The sequence below is a fragment of the Dromaius novaehollandiae genome, chromosome 32 (assembly GCF_036370855.1).
Source record: "Dromaius novaehollandiae isolate bDroNov1 chromosome 32, bDroNov1.hap1, whole genome shotgun sequence".
In the NCBI taxonomy this organism is placed as follows: Eukaryota; Metazoa; Chordata; class Aves; order Casuariiformes; family Dromaiidae; genus Dromaius; species Dromaius novaehollandiae.
Window position 1 is genome coordinate 2133445 of NC_088131.1, and position 15873 is coordinate 2149317.

Genomic DNA, 15873 nt, shown 5'->3' on the forward strand with positions numbered 1-15873 from the left:
GGCAATACACCTGATGCCCATCCTGTAACAGCTGCAGAGTAGCTCATCTGCCTTTTCACAAGGCACTTCCAGAGAGCAGTTGCTTTCCCCCTTCCTAGGAGGACACTTTGGACCGACATGAACTGTGATCCCAGATTTCCTCTTTGCATCCGCTGGCCTTAATGGGAGTCCGGGGAGCCCTCTCAGACGGAGGCATCAAGACGGGAGACATAAATGCTTGGGGAGATGTTGCAGGATTCACTTCATCCAAGGGCAGGATTCCATGGGAGGGCAGCAGGATTTAAGGCCTGGGGTGGGAGGCATGTTGAGGGAAGTGGGTGATGTGGGGGCCTAATGGACTCGGGTTTGGGAGAAGAAATGGGGGATGGTTGTGAAGGGCCCAGCATGGGGGGGCCCAATATTTTGTAACAGGGGAATGATGGTTGTGGATTTCCTTTCCAAAAGAGGTTGCATTTATTTATTTATTTATTTATTTATTCAAGATGAAAGGGCTCTGGCTATGGGGTGAGACATTCTTTAGGGGTGGCTGTTAGGTCAGATCATCCCAAAACGTTTCCCATGGAGGTTTACTGCACTGGTGGCTTCCCCTTCCAAAGAGCATCTGGCCTTCAGGAGGTGTTAAAACTGCCTCATGTGAAATGTCTCCTCCTCCCTTAATGCGGGTGGGGGGCAGCTGGTGTGGAGCTTCAATGCAAAGCAGCAGCATGCCGGGGGTGGAAGCAGGGAGAAGCTACAAAGGAGGAATTGAGAAACATGGCCCAGGCATGGAGGGATGGTGTCAGGAAAGCCAAAGCCGAGGTTGAGACTTTTAAAGGATGTCAAGGACATCCGTTGACAGTAGTCAAAGGCTGAACAAGGAAAGACTGATGCCCTACTGAATGGAGTGGGTGGCTTAGTGACAGCAGACACACAGAAGGCTGAAGTACTCCGCTGTCATTAGTGACAAGGTTCAAGAAGGAGCAGTAGGACTAGCAGTGGACGAGGCCTGAGTAAGAGGTTAGTTATGAGAACTCAACTTCTAAAATCCATGGGACCCAACAGGCTAAATCCAAGCATGCTGAGGGAATTCACCAATGTTCTTGCCAGGACTCTCTCTATCATTTTTGTGAGGTGGTGGTGAAGAGGGCAGGCGTACCCAATGCCCAGAAGAAAGCAAAATTTGAACCCCTCTTCAGAACAGGCCATTCTTTTAATCATTCTTCTAATAATCCAAGGAACAACAGGCTGCTCAGCCTCACTGCAGTGCCTTGGAAAATCATGGAATGAGTCCTCTTGAAATACATTTGTGAGCACATGGAAAAGAATGTGACTGGTAATAGTCAGCATGGGTTTCCCAAGTTGAACTCTTGCCCCAACAACCTTATTACCTTCTAGGATAAAACAACTGGATCAGTGGAAGAGGGAAGACCAGTGGATGTCACTCACCTTGTCTCTAACAAGGCTTTCCACATGATCTCTCAAGTCAGGATGTGATGTCTAGATGGGTGGACAACCAGAAGAATAACACTGGTTGGGTGACTGGGCTCCCAATAGACTGTTTGATGGGTTGTACTCTACCTGGGGGCCATTAACATGTGCAGTCCCTCAGGGGTCTCTCCTGGGATCTGTCTTATTTTACATCTTTTCACTCACCTGGAGGATGTCCGCAGAACAGAACAAACTTGGTGGATACCAGTCAATATGCTCAAAGACAAGGCAGCCATCCAGAGGGACCTCCACAGTCTCGATGAACAGGTAGCATGACATCACATGAAATTCAAGAAAGACAGATGTCAAATTTTGTCTCTGAGAAGTAAAAACCCCTTGCAACAAAATATGCTGGGGCCAGATTTCAGGGAGCAGCAACAGCTGGCTGCTCCCGGAGGGATAGCATGCTGGGAGCCAAGTGGGATAGAATGGTTGACAGGACAGGGGCCCCACCAGCTGGGGCCCAGCCCCACCATACCTGAGCAAGACAAGCAAGGCAGACCTGGAGATCACAGCTAGGTTCAACCAAGACTCCATACCATCAGGCAAATTCTTGGTGACGAGGAGGGTCCAAGGTCAAGCTGGGAACACAAGTCAGCAAATCAGGATCAGGTCCAGTGACAGTAACCAAGGTCAGACAAAGCCCCGTAATTGCAGGGCAGTCACAGAGAGATGAGGTAGGTCCAAGGTCAACTCAGAAAGTCAGGCCGCGAGTCAGACTCCGGATCAACAGGATCCGTGGTCAGGAACTGGCACAGCTGTAATACAGCTGCAGACAGGCACACTTGCAACCTAACTCAAGATGGGACAGAAGATGAAGGCCTGAGCTTAGATGGCACTCCTGGACTGTGGGCAGGGGCGTGTGTGCAGGCCTCTGGTGAGTCTAGTCAGGACCATGAAAGCCTGTTAGTGCAACCAGGGCTCTGTCAACAGACTGGCCTGGAGCAACTATGCAGAAAAGGCCCTGGAGGTGCTGATGCATGGACAAGTGAGCGTGAGCCAGCAGTGTGCCCTGGCAGCGAGGAAGGCCAACAGCCTCCTGGGCTGAATGCGCAGGAGCACAGCCAGGAGATGGAGGGAAGTGATCACCCCCCATTACTCAGTGCACTCAGATCACATCTAGAGTGCCATGACCAGTGCTGGGTCCCAAATAAAGGAAAGACAATGACAAAGTGGAGTGAGTTCAGTAGAGGAGCATCAAGGGGGCTGTAGCACTTCCCTGTGAGGAAAGGCGATGGAATGGGGGTTTTTTCAGCCTGGAGAAGAGATGGCTTTGGGGAGGGGGGAAAATAACATCATCCATCCAGTGCCTACAAAGTAGCTGTTAAGAAGACAGAGCCAGGCTCTTCACAGCAGTGCAAGTTTGGAGGATGAGAGACAGTGGGCATAAGGTAAAACAGGAGACATTCAGACTGGATGAATGGAGAAACTGCTTCCCCATGAGACAGTCGAGCATTGGAAGAGGTTGCCCGGGGAAGCTGCGTAGTCTCCATCCTTGGAGCTTTTCAAGGCCCAATGGATAAAGCCTGAGCACCTTGATCCGACCTAACCTGACTGGAGCTGGACTAGAGTCCTCCTGAAGTCCTCCCAAAACAGAGTTATTCTTTGATCCTTTGACACATATCTCGAGGGCTATTTATAATGCTTTTGGATATTTGAGAAAGACCGAGTGGCGGGAGAGGTAACACAGAGCTTTGAGGTGATTCTCAGCCTTCCCAAAAGGCTGCTGGAGGCCAGAGACATACTACGAGATCTAAGCTACATGGCCTTCCCATGCACAGAAGAAGGCATCCCATGTGCCAGCACTCCTGAATGGATGAGGATGGAACACGTTGAGATGTTACACGCACACCTTCGTGTTTAAATTCAAATGACTTTTCCTCTCATGAAAAACAATCCTCCCCCTGACATTCATGTCTCCTGTCCTTAGCAGCTACAGCAATAAAGTCTTTGTCCACTGTGCCACCCTTTCCTACATTTCCATCCAGGGCAGAGGCCGAGGAGACAGCATCTCATCACATGCAAGTCCAACAGGGCCAAGAGGACTCATGCCCAGTGACATCTATTGGTGCCACAACAGCAGCCAAGGAGGCCCCTGGAATTGCCTGTGGCTCGGCCTCTTCCTCCCCACTGACCACCAGGGGAGGCTGGAGGGACCAGCTCGGGCAATCAGGGCTCTCTAAACCTGAGAGGGTCAGTGAATGCACAGCTGTCTGCAGGGAGGTGAGGGGAATCCCATTCATGGGCTCACTACTGACTTTGCATCATGACTTTGGAGGAGTCCTGATGATTTCTCTGCCTCAGTTTCCTTTTCAAAGGAGCATGTCCCACACTTGGAGTGACCAGAGTTATGGGGAAAGCTGTATGCCAGAAGTGTTTACAAAGTTCTCACCAGCTCAGAGGTTTCAGTCTCCTTTGAGAGCCAATTATGCATTGCTCACTCTCTGCAGACCCTGGGGAGAGACGAGCTGCAGCAGGAGCCTTCAGAGACTTGTTAGTGCTATAAACCCCAGGACACTCTGGAGAGCAGGGGGCATTTGGGTGCTGCTGGACGTGCACCACAGGAGCTGCCAGAAGAAGACACCAAAGGCAGAGCAGTGCCTGAGCCCTGGGTCATGGCTTGCAGAGAGCTCACGGGAGAGAAGGATGTGGTGGGAAGAGGCAGAGGGTGACACCCCGACCTTGGTCGTCATTGCCCGGCACCATCAGTGCGGAGATCGTCACCTCATCCTGAGGCCTGCAGGTCTGTGTTGTGTCTTCTGAGCCACGTCTCTTCCTTTTCAGCCGGTGAGGCTTTGCATGCTGGCATCTTTGAGTGAGAGAGGTGACAGGCATTTCCCTTCCTGGGTGTCCTCTACTCCAGCTCCCTCTTCCCCTCCACACATTTCTTCCAGTGCCCTTGTTAGCTGAGCAGAGTCCTGAAAAGCTTGCCAGGGGTGTGGAGTTAGAGTCTGTGCCTTTGCTGTCCCTGAGCCAGCCCAGAGTCCTGCCAAGGGGCGCCCACCCCTCTGCTGGGAGGTAGGATCTGGGTAGAGGGCTGTGTTCCTCAGGCAGGGACTTTCCCTGGCCGTGCACACAGGTACGTCCTGGGCACTTACCACAAACAGGAGCAGAACAATGCTCCTTCCCAATGTCATCCACTGCTCACCACGGAAATACCCACCCCTTCTCCTAGCAGTGCTGCCCAGGGAGCCCCACGAGCACAGCTGGTAGTGCTGAGGTCCACCTGCTGAGCTGTGCCGCCAGGCAGCCCCAAAGCCCTCAGAAACCATTGCTGAGGGGAGTTATACAAGCCAAAGGGTCTTCCCTGTCCTCCTCCCTCTGCCCACCCTGCTCAAAATCTCTCTTCCTCGCATTGGCTGATGAGCTCAGGCATCCACCTTCTCTCACATCTATCTCACTTTTCTCTCTAACGCCCACGTGGAGGATCTCCGAGTATCCTCTCAGGCAGTCCCACTGCACAGCGCCGTGGATGTGAACTCCTGACCACACCATGTTAAAGGAAGTACATGGCCTGTCCTTCCCAAAACAAGTGTTTCAGAGAGCTGAGATCAGCTGTTTGGTGCAGTGCCCGTCCTTTGAGCAGTTTCCTCCTTTGAGGAAAAAGGGCATCTGGCCCTCACATAAAGGTATTTTGCTCTCCGGTAGGGACTGAGTTTGCTCTTTGGAATAACCTCAGGTGTAGTAGAGACACTGTCACAGTCTGAGTGAATACTTTCTGAGAGAATTGCCAGAGTCCATGTTTTCTCTGACAGAAGCTTCCTTCACAGTTCTTTTATACAAGACCAAAAGAAATAAACAAATCTTCTTTCTCTTAGGTCGCCTTGCTGGCAAAAGAAAAATGAGGGACCCGGGGAGCTACATGGAGAAAGGGGAATGGGACAACTGCACATTGCCAGTGGAGATTCGCCTGCTGGGAATGGGGAATATCCCCACTCTCCAGACACCGCTCTTCCTCCTCTCACTCATCATCTACTTGGTGACTGTGGTTGGGAACATCCTCATCGTTGTGGTGGTCATGGCAGACCAGCGTCTGCATACCCCCATGTACTTCTTCCTGGGCAATCTGTCCTCCTTGGAGATCTGCTACAGCTCCACCATCCTGCCCTGACTGCTGGCCAGCTTCCTGACCGGGGACAGGACCATCTCTGTTCATGGCTGTATGGTACCGTTCTACTTTTTTGCTTCTTTAGCAGGTACTAAATGTTTCCTGCTGACTGTGATGTCCTACGATCGGTACCTGGCCATATGCCAGCCCCTGCTCTATGCAAGCCTCATGGCCTGGAAGCTCTGTCTCCAGATGGCAGCTGGGTCTTGGCTAATGGGATTCTTTATCTGCACAGTAGTCACTTCTTTCCTATTGCAGTTGAAGTTCTGTGGCCCCAAGGCTATTGACCACTTCTTCTGTGGTCTGACCACTGTGCTGGACCTTGCCTGCAGTGACACCCGGGTGGTTACAATAGTAAGTTTTATTCTGTGTGTCCTGGATGTAGTCTTCCCCTTTCTGTTCACACTGGCATCCTACGTGTGCATCATAGCTGCCATCCTGAGGATCCCATCGAGCTTGGGCAGGCAGAAGGCCTTCTCCACCTGCTCCTCTCACCTCACTGTTGTCACTCTTTTCTACCTTGTCTACCTGATGCCCAGAACGGCCCCTCTGAGGCAGCTCAACAAAGTGTTCTCCTTTTTCTATACAGTCCTCACACCCTTGGTCAATCCCCTCATCTACAGCCTGCGGAACAGGGAGGTCAGGGAGGCCCTCAGAAAAGCACTCAGGAAAGCTCTGGCTTGCACCCAGAGCTCACAGCAGTTGTGTACTCTTCTCTAAATAAAGCTAATAAAGTAGTGCTGCTACAGGTGAGAAATGTTGCAACCGTGTCATCTTTCTCTAGTGAGAGCAAATTCATCTGGGGTGAAATGCGAGCAGACAGGGAAGGAAGATCGAGACCCACAGTGCTTTCCTGACTCTGGATTCCTCAGATATAAGCCATCTCCCTCTGCTGTGAATATTTGCAGGGAAGAAGTCGGTGCCTCAGCCCATAGCCCTCACTACTCTTCTCTCCAATGGAAATGCACATACTAGTAGAGTTGCCAAAACACATACTGGTGTCTCCTGTCATTTGTGATGGCCTCGAGTCTCCCAGACATCGACGGATTCCTGGGAGACAGTGAGGGGAAACAGTGAAGGGAGCTGCTGGGACCGGTGCTGCAAGTGTGCACTGTAGGCAGTCCGAAGGGAGTCTGAAAGGGCCCTCGATATCGTGCATGGGCAAGGGCACTCATGCCTGCATGCAGGGACTTCAGTGCCAGCCTGTCTGCGATTCAGCCCACGTTGAGTGCGATGGGCACATTCCGGGTGCCTCTTTTTGCGTGTGGTCTCTCCAGGGAGCCCAGCAGGTCAGCTCAGGTGGAGAAGGCTCCTGGGTCAACAAACAGCCTTTGCTGAGATGAATTGGAGCCCAAAAGCCCCACGCCTGAGACTTTGTAAAGCACTGCATTAACCTCCAAATTCAGTATTGGGGGTGGCCCTCAGAGGAGCTGTCAGTGTCTGTGGGACACCTCTCCCTGGCAGCTCGTCTGCAGGGGATCCCTTTCTATTCCATGGCCGTCAATTCAGCCGGGTCAACAAAGACAGGCCTTTGACCCTAAACAAATCTTGAAAACCCTTTGTTAGCACCTCATCTGCCTCTCCACGTCTTCCTTCACTTTCTTATCCACGGATGCCCGCTCTCTACCCTGGAAAGCTAAAATGGGCCATTCCCTGAGGTTCAATCCTAATCTCAGCTGTAATTAACCATGACCGTGTGCTGGGATTCCATTCCAGTTTTGGAGATTTTGGAACCTGGTTACAACAAAAGAGCAAAGAGGAAGGTGGCTAGCATCCACGGCCAATGGCAGGCAGCAAAGGACATGGACACCTTTGCTGGGAAAGGTGAAAGAGGGGAAAACAAAAGGATTGCCATTCTCACATCACAGGGCAACATACCTGGCACCCACTCTCTGCCAGTTGCTGGGTAGCTTGTCCGTCTTTACACACAGGGCAAGGAGATTAGCACTTCCAGAGAACAACTGCTTTCCCCCTTCCTAGGAGGACATCTTGGACCAAGACGCACTCTGGTCCCAAAGTGCCTCTTGGCCTTCACTGGCCACAATGGGATGTAGAGAACCGGTTCTCTCCATGCGGTTTTGTCTCGACATTGCTGCTGCTGCTGCAAAGCCGCTGCTGCCAAGGCGCGTCGGGCAATGCCGCGCCGGGGTCCCCGGGAGCCGTCCGCGAGGTAAACAACCTCGTGCACCTGCACGAGGTAAAAAGGGCGCGAAAAGGGCAGAAGGTCATCTCTAGGGCACGGACTGCACGTACTCATTTGCCATCTGCGCATGAGCAGGAGACCCCCAGATGCCCCAGCCCGTTTCTGGAAGGTTCCGAGAGGGCGGACTGCGCATGACAGTTAATCTGCATGGGAAGCGAGGAAGCACCTCCCAGAGGTGGGGCAAGAACCTATAAAAACTGCAGACTGGGTGAATGGGGGGGTCGGGGGGCTTGCTTGCGACGACTGAAGAACTCGAGCGGAGTCAGCGGAACCAGATGGGAGCTTCCCGCCTCTGCCCCCCACCCCCGCCGACGCCGAGACTCCCAAGAGAAGAGGACCAACGGGACGCCGCTGGATCCACGGGTGGTGATATCTGTCTCTCTCTCTCCCTCTCTCTCTGTCTTCCCCTTTTCCTCTCTTTTTCCTAAACGTGTGACGCGAGACGTGTCTAGTTAGTTGATTCCATTTTGCCTTAATAAATCTTAAAAGTGGTTGGCTGGTGTCGTTTTCACCTTAATTCAGTCCAAGGGCATCACGAACTTGGTCGCTGGTCCTAAGGGGAGGGAGGTCGTCCTAAACGACTCCCTTCGGGCCGCAACATGGGAGTCCAGGGAGCCCTCTCAGATGGAGGCATCAACACGAGAGATGCACCTGCCTGGGGAGATGTTGCAGCATTCATTTCACCCAAGGGCAGAGGAGCCCAAGGCAGACACCTGAATCTACTCGGTGACTGCCAGCCCCCACTCTTTCTGGAAGGATAAGCACTCCTGGAGGAGAATCACCCTCCTGCCGGATCCACCCATGCTGTGAGGGGGGAAGTCTTGCATCAGAGGGACTGGGGTTTTGGCCAGCTTCCCTAAATTGGAGGATGGGACTTATGGATCTTTCTTGGAGACCGCCAAACACCTCCATAAAGAGATCAATGAGAGGGCAATGAATCAAGCCCCTCCACTGGACACAGTCTGCACTGGGGAACAGGAATCTCAGCCCTCCTGTTCTCTGCAGATTCTTGCAAAGCAGATCTGCGAAAGTCAGCCTGACAGTGCCAGCCCTGCTGGAACACTGCTGGCGTTCTTTAGCAGAAATCATCACTAGCTGGATCTTGTTTGCAAAGTGTTTTACATGCAAAGCCTCATTCCCTCGTCCACCCCTCTTCTGTTCACATCTCTATTTCTCCCTGATACATTTTTTCTTTTCTCCCCCACAGGAGAGGCATTGCGAAGAAATGCATGTCTCTTCCCTCCTGATATACTCATTTCTTCAGTGAGAATGTGTTTTGTGCTGCACTTCATGGGAGGGCACCAGGATTTAAGAACAGGGATGGTGGACGTGTTGAGGGAAGGGGTGATGTGGTGGCCTAGTGGGTTGAGGAGATGGGGGACGGTTGTGAAGGCCCAGCGTGGGGGCCAGTGCCATGCTCAGCATGTTTGGGGGTGGTTCCTGGCCTCGCTCCGAGGGCCTGGGCAGCACCGTGCGCAAAGGGGCACCCAGTGTCACCCAGGGAGAGGGCTCTGTTCAAGCCCTGGCAAAACGGGAGGATGCTGTTGTGGGAGGGGGAAGGGGTCTGTGCAGCACCCAGCCAAACTCGAGGGGCTCAGCTGGGGCCCTGGGGAGCTCCCCACTCCTGGCCCTGCTGTGATCTCCCCGGGCACGGTCTGGAGCAGGGTCTGCTGGGAGTGACCTGTGCAGCGGAGCTGAAGGATGCTCTGCCCCACGTGTGAAAGAGGCCCACGCTTGCTGCCCCACACGCACACCCTCGGGCACCCCAGGCACAGGGACAGGGACCCCAGCCCTGCCTGGAGCTGTTACCCTTTGCATCCGCCCTTGTCCTTGGGCCCTGGCTCCTGTCTCTGGACGGGGAGGAAAGCTGTGCCCCCGGCAGGCACAGGCGATTCCCTCGGCGTGGGGCAGGGCAGCAGAAACGCGGCACCTCCCTTTCATCACCCTTGGGGCAGAACAACCAGCTCTAAGGAACGTCCATCACACAGCAGTCACCAAAGCCCAGACTAAATGGGACTAGTAGGGTGCAAGCGGGTAGAGCAGGTCAGAGGTACTTGGACGTTGGGCCGTATTCCGAGAAAACAACCCCGCAGGGGCCCTTTGACAGGCCTGGCCGCCAAATGGCCCCGGGGCCGCAGGGAACCATCAGTCAGGGCTCTGGCTGCAGCCCCAGCGCTGCCCAGCATCTCCCTGCTAGCCCCAGGTGTCCAGGGACAGGCGAGGGAGAGAGGGAAGGGGAGAGGGAGAGAGGGAGGGAGGAAGGGAAGGAGGGAGTAGAGAGAGAGAGGAGGGAGGGAGGAGAGAGAAAGGGGAAGAGAAGGGGGGAGGAGGGAGAGATGGAGGGAAGGAGAGAGGGAATGAAAAGAGAGGGAGGAAAGAGGGAGGGAGAGAGGGAGAGAAGAAGAGAAGGCAGGAGAGGGGGAGGGAGGAAAGGAAAGAGGGAGGAAGGGAGAGAGGGAAGAAGGGGGAAGGAAAGAGGGAGGAAAGGAGAGAGAGAGGGGAGGGAAGGAGGAGAGAGAGAAAGGAGGAGGGAAGAGGGAAGGAGGGAGAGGTGGAAGGAAGGAGAGAGGGAAGGAAAAGGAACAGAGAGAAAGAGAGAGGCAGGGAGGGAGGGGAGGAGCAGAGGAGGCCAGGGCAGCCCTGGGGGCACACAATTGCTCCTTTGCTCTTCTCCAGGGATGTCCCTGCTTCCGGGAGAGTCTTTCCCCAGGGCAGTGCATCGGTGCTGCCTGCCCAGCCATTCCTGGACCCAACCCTGTGCTCCTCATGGGGCTCCGAGCTGGCAGTGCTGCTCAGCAGAGCAAGCGGGCTGTGGTGCCCTGGGGCCACAGGGTGACTCCTCACTGGTCGTAGTTTTGCGTGTTGGATGCAGACCCAGCTGGATGGGCATCACTGCACCTGGTGATCCCCTACCGAGGCATCTCTTGCCCTATGGCCATGGATGATGCTCTGAGCAATCACAGGGCATTTCAAATGGCTCAGGCTGTGTTCAGGCGTGTCGCAAGATCCAGCCCATGGCTTCTCATCGAAGGTGACATGGACCACTCTGCAGGATCCCTTCCCTGGGCCTCCTGGGTCCCAGCTGCCTCTTGTGGGATTGCAGAGCTCTCACTAGCCAGGACATTCACTGCTTTAGCCCTTTCCCTCTGGATGACTCCACTGGATTTTGCAAAGCTCCATTCACTGCCCATCCCTAAGCACGTGGTGCCTTTGGGGATGCCCTGTGCTCTCCTGATGGATCCATACTCCCTTCGAGAAGGACAGGTACTGGTGTCCAGCCATGTCCTATGGGAGATACCACTTGACCATTCACCATCTCCAGGAGCACTGGGCACCCACAAGTGAGAGCTGAATCCAGCCCTCATTCCCTAACACATCACCTCTAAGCTCATTGCCTTGAGCCCAGGGAGAGACCTGGAAAAGCAACAGGCCCTTTCAGGGGGAAAGTCCTTGAGCACATTCTTGGCTCCAGCTCTTAAAGGAGAGCCCAAGCTTCAAGCACCGCACTGAGGAAATCTGCTTTTATTACAGAGAGGCCAGCTGTGACACTGTGACACACATTTACAGAGGACCTCTGGGTCAGGCAGACTGGGTTCATGGCTGTAAGGAAGTGGGATGAATTCCAACACTTCTGCACAAACATGATGATCACAGCAAGAATGCCCAAAGCACAAGAGTTTTCTGAGGTACTTAGAAACCACTTGTGAAGAGGGATGGGCAGCTCATTGCTGCTGCACTAAAAGCAGGTGAATCAGTTTCTTCAGGGCATCCCTGAGCTCCCTGTTCCTCATGCTGTAGATGAGGGGGTTCACTGCTGGAGGCACCACTGTGTACAAAATAGCCACCACCAGATCCAGAGCTGGGGAGGAGATGGAGGGGGGCTTCAGGGGGGCAAATATGATAGTGCTGACAAAGAGGGAGACCATGGCCAGGTGAGGAAGGCACATGGAGAGGGCTTTGTGCTGTCCCTGCTCAGAGGGGATCCTCAGCACAGCAGTGAAGATCTGCACATAGGACACCACAATGAAGATGAAACACCCAAAGCCTAAACAGGCACTAAGCACAAGCACCCCAAGTTCCCTGAGGTAGGAGTCTGAGCAGAAGAGCTTGAGGATCTGAGGAACTTCACAGAAGAACTGGCCCAGGGCATTGCCATGGCAGAATGTTACTCCAAATGTGTTAGCAGTGTGCAGCAATGCACTGAGAAACCCACTGGCCCAGGCAGCTGCTGCCATTTTGACACACACTCTGATGCCCATGATGGTCCCATAGTGCAGGGGTTTACATATGGCAACACAGCGATCGTAGGCCATGACTGTGAGAAGAGAACACTCAGCCAAAATGAAAGAGGCAAGAAAAAAGAGTTGGGCAGCACATCCTGAGTAGGAAATGGCCCTGGTGTCCCACAGGGAATTGGCCATGGATTTGGGGACAGTGGTGGAGATGGTGCCAAGGTCAAGGAGGGAGAGGTTGAGGAGGAAGAAGTACATGGGGGTGTGGAGGCGGTGGTCGCAGGCTACGGCTGTGATGATGAGGATGTTGCCCAGGAGGGCAGCCAGGTAGATGTGTCAGCCTTGCCTGCAGTGGCCATGAAACAGTCGAGTTCCAGATCCTGAGCGATATGAGGAGGAAGAGTAGCAGAGCCCACACTCTGGATGTCAGAGGAGCAGACTTGGACCTACTGGTAGAGGGATCCTGTGGTAGGTAGGTCTGAAGGACAGAAGAACTCAAGAAAGGTGGCAGGTCTTTAAGGACAGCATCCTCTAAGCTCAAGAATGTCCCATACTGATGTCCAGGAGAGCAAGCAGAGATCTCAGGAGACAGAGCGGCTGAACAGGGAACTCACAACTGAACAACAGGACAAAAAGGCAGCACACAGAGATGGGGAGCAGGGAGAGGCTGCAAAGCAGGAAGTGAGAAATGTTGTCCAGGGAAGTAGGGAAGCTGTTAGGAAAGCCAAAGCACTGTTAGGACTGATGCCTGCAAGGGATGTCAAGGGCAAAAAGATGATCTACTATTGATTCAGTAACAGTGAAAGCATAAACAAGGGAAATGTGGGCCCATGGCTGAGGACTGGGGCAGGCAATCTGGTAACAGCAGAGGTAGATGGGTCTGGGGAACTTAATCCCTTGGCTTCGGCCCCCAACAGCAAGGTCTCCCAGGCCATTGTGCCTAGAGTCAGGAGTCCTGAGGAGAAAAACAACCAGCAGGGCCTGAGGACTGAGGCAGGAATTATTGGTACGTGTACAGGATTGGATGGGCTGCAGCTGAGGATGCTGAGAGAGCTGACCTCTATCTAGCAAGGCCACTCTCTGTCATCTTGGAAAGCTGTGGAGACTCAGGGAGGACCCAATGCCTGGAGAAGGGCAAATATTACATCCCTCTTCCACAAAGGCCACAGGGACAACCTGGGCAACTACAGGCTGTTCAGCCTCACTTTGATGAGCAGACATGAAACGAGTCCCCTCTGATCACATTTCTGGGTAAAGGAAGGAGAATGAGGTGCCTGGGAAGAGTCAGCACAGATTTCCTGAGGGGAAATCATGCCTCACCAACGTGATGGCTTTCTATGTTAAAAGAACTGTATTTGTGGATGAACAGAGAGCAGTGAACGTCAGTTACCTCAACTTTCGGAAGGCTTTTGACACTTTCTCCCACAGTATACTTGCACACAAACTAGGCCTCTATGGTCTGAATGGCTAGACAAACAAATGGTCAAAGAACTGCCATCATAGTTGGATGATGGGGCTCAGAGGGTAGTGGTGAATGGGTAGCGTTGTTCCTGGAGGACTAAAGAGGAATGGAGCACCACAGGGCCTCTCCCGGGACCTCTCCTGTTTAACACCTTTAGGAACGAGCTGCAGGGGGCAACTTTCATCGCGGTTATAGATTTTCTCAAACTGAGTGGGTACCAGTCTTCATCTTGAGGACTGCCACTGAGAGGGACCTAGACAGGCAGGAGCAATAGGCTGCCAGAAGTCTCATGAAATTCTGCAAGGACAAATGCCAGGTTCCTGCACCTAGGACAGACCAACTCCCTGCAGACATCCAGGCTGGGCACTGCGGGGCCATGGAGCAGCTCTGCGGAAAAGGACATGAAGATTTTGGCAGACACAAGGCCAAATATGAGACAGCCGTGTGGCCAGGCAGCAAAGAAGGCCAACAGCACCTTGGGCCGTATGAATAGGAGCACGGCCAGGAGGTCAAGCAAAGTGATCAGACCCTTCTGCTCTGCACTTCCTACACAACATGTACAATACTGCACCCACTTTTTAGCCCTCCAGGACAAGGGTCCCCCTGTACGAGGAGATTCTCAAGAAGACAAAGCCAGGCTCTTCAGAATGGTGCATGCTGGAGGAGGAGAGACCACAGCCACAGGTTGAAACCAGAGAGGAACACACTGGAGAGAAGCAAAAACTTTTCTGCTGAGAAGACACGCAAGCACTGGAACATGTTGCCCAAAGAAGCTCTGGTATCTGCAGCCTTGGAGGTTTTCCAGCCTGTATCAAGCCCTCAGCAACCTGCTCCGACTCCAAAGCTCATTCTGCCATGAGCACAAGGTTGGGCTAGAGGCTGCCTCAGGTCCCATCCACCTGGAAAGATTCCTCCAGCTCTACTCTTCCTGATGTTAGCGAAAGCCCTCAGGGCTCCTTCACCGTGGAAGCAAGTCAGGCACGAGTATGAGCAGATCAGCTAGCCTTCCTGTCCTGCTGCACTCAGAGATGTCCAGCTGCAGGGCTGCTTGGCAGGTACCCCTGAACAGCCCTGATCACTCCTTTGCTTCACCTTTTGTTGGAGTTGTCTCTCCTTTACCCTTTCCATGTTCAACCCTCTTACCATCCTCATACCTGTCCAGACAAACAGCCCACCTCTGCTTATCCTTTTCCAAAAGGCCCTGGCTGTGCTTGCTTTGTACCCTCATCTGCTATTTCTGCAATTCTCCCTGTTGTTATCTTGCCAGAGGCACCACACGTCAGCATGAGCCATGTACGCACACACATTAACAGCTGACACAATGAGCTTCAGTGCGGGGGACCCTCAGAAACTTGGGGATTCAGCCAACAGGAACCTCATGCAGTTTTATAAAGTGGCAACTCCTGCACATGGGAAAGAAGAACCCTGTGCATCAGGACAGGCTGGGACCTGACTGCCTCAGGAGTGGCCTGAGGAGAAGGGCGTGTGTGTTGTCACATGAACCAGTGGATTGTGCTCGTTCTGAGTGAGTTCAGATGCCTTCGGGGTTGCATTAAGAGGAGTGTGGCTACCAAGAGAAGGGGCATTAGTATCCCCCTTGACTCAGCACTAGTGTGCCCAGAAGAAAAGCTGGGTAAAAGTCCTGGGAAAGGCAGAAACTTCCCCAGATTTGCTACCAGGTCTGGCTCATGGCTGTGGACCCTGTCAGGCACCAGGCTCCCTCACAAAGCCCTCCACATGATGGCTGTTAAGGGCACGTTTGCTCTTCTCAGGCCTATCATGTCTATCTTAAGCAGAGCCGATGGAGAAACCTTGCTGAGGACCTGGAAAAGCAAAGAGCCTGCTGTGGTGCCTCAGGGAGGAAGGCTGCCTCCTGTCCCACACTCTCTGACATCCTCCTTCTCCAAACAGTGACCCACAGGAGAAACCAGCCCTGAGTGAGGCTCACCAAAGCATCTCAGCGTGTGGCCACGCTTTGTGCTCTTTCATCCCACAGCACTTGCAGCCCGTCTTTGAAAAACACCAAACCCCAAAGCAGCCCCCAAGTCCCAGCTGCCCGCACAGCTCTGCCCAGGGCAGAGACCTGTGGGTGCGGGGCTGCAGAAGTGACTTCTCCAGGGCCCCCTTGGAGAGAGGTCACTGCCTTTGGCACCGTCTGCAGACGTTCCTCAAGGATTTCTCAGGCAGTTCTGGGACAGAACTGGGGGGAAGGGAGGGGACTGCTTTGCAGGACAGGAGGGGAAATGGCTCTGCTGCCTCCCTGCCTCTGCCATCTCCATGGCGATGATCTACTGAGCCCCAGATGACACCCGCTGAGGTCACAGTGGCACGTGCTGCTGCATCACAGGCAGGTCTCCCTGGTGCCACGGCAGAGCCCTCACTTCCCTGCGAGGCCCCGGAG

At 53.6% G+C, this 15873-nt stretch overlaps 1 pseudogene; it reads left to right on the forward strand.

Moving 5' to 3' along the window:
• Positions 1-5329: 5329 nt before the first annotated feature.
• LOC135324538 (olfactory receptor 10A2-like) lies at positions 5330-6295 on the forward strand (annotated as a pseudogene).
• Positions 6296-15873: the final 9578 nt, after the last annotated feature.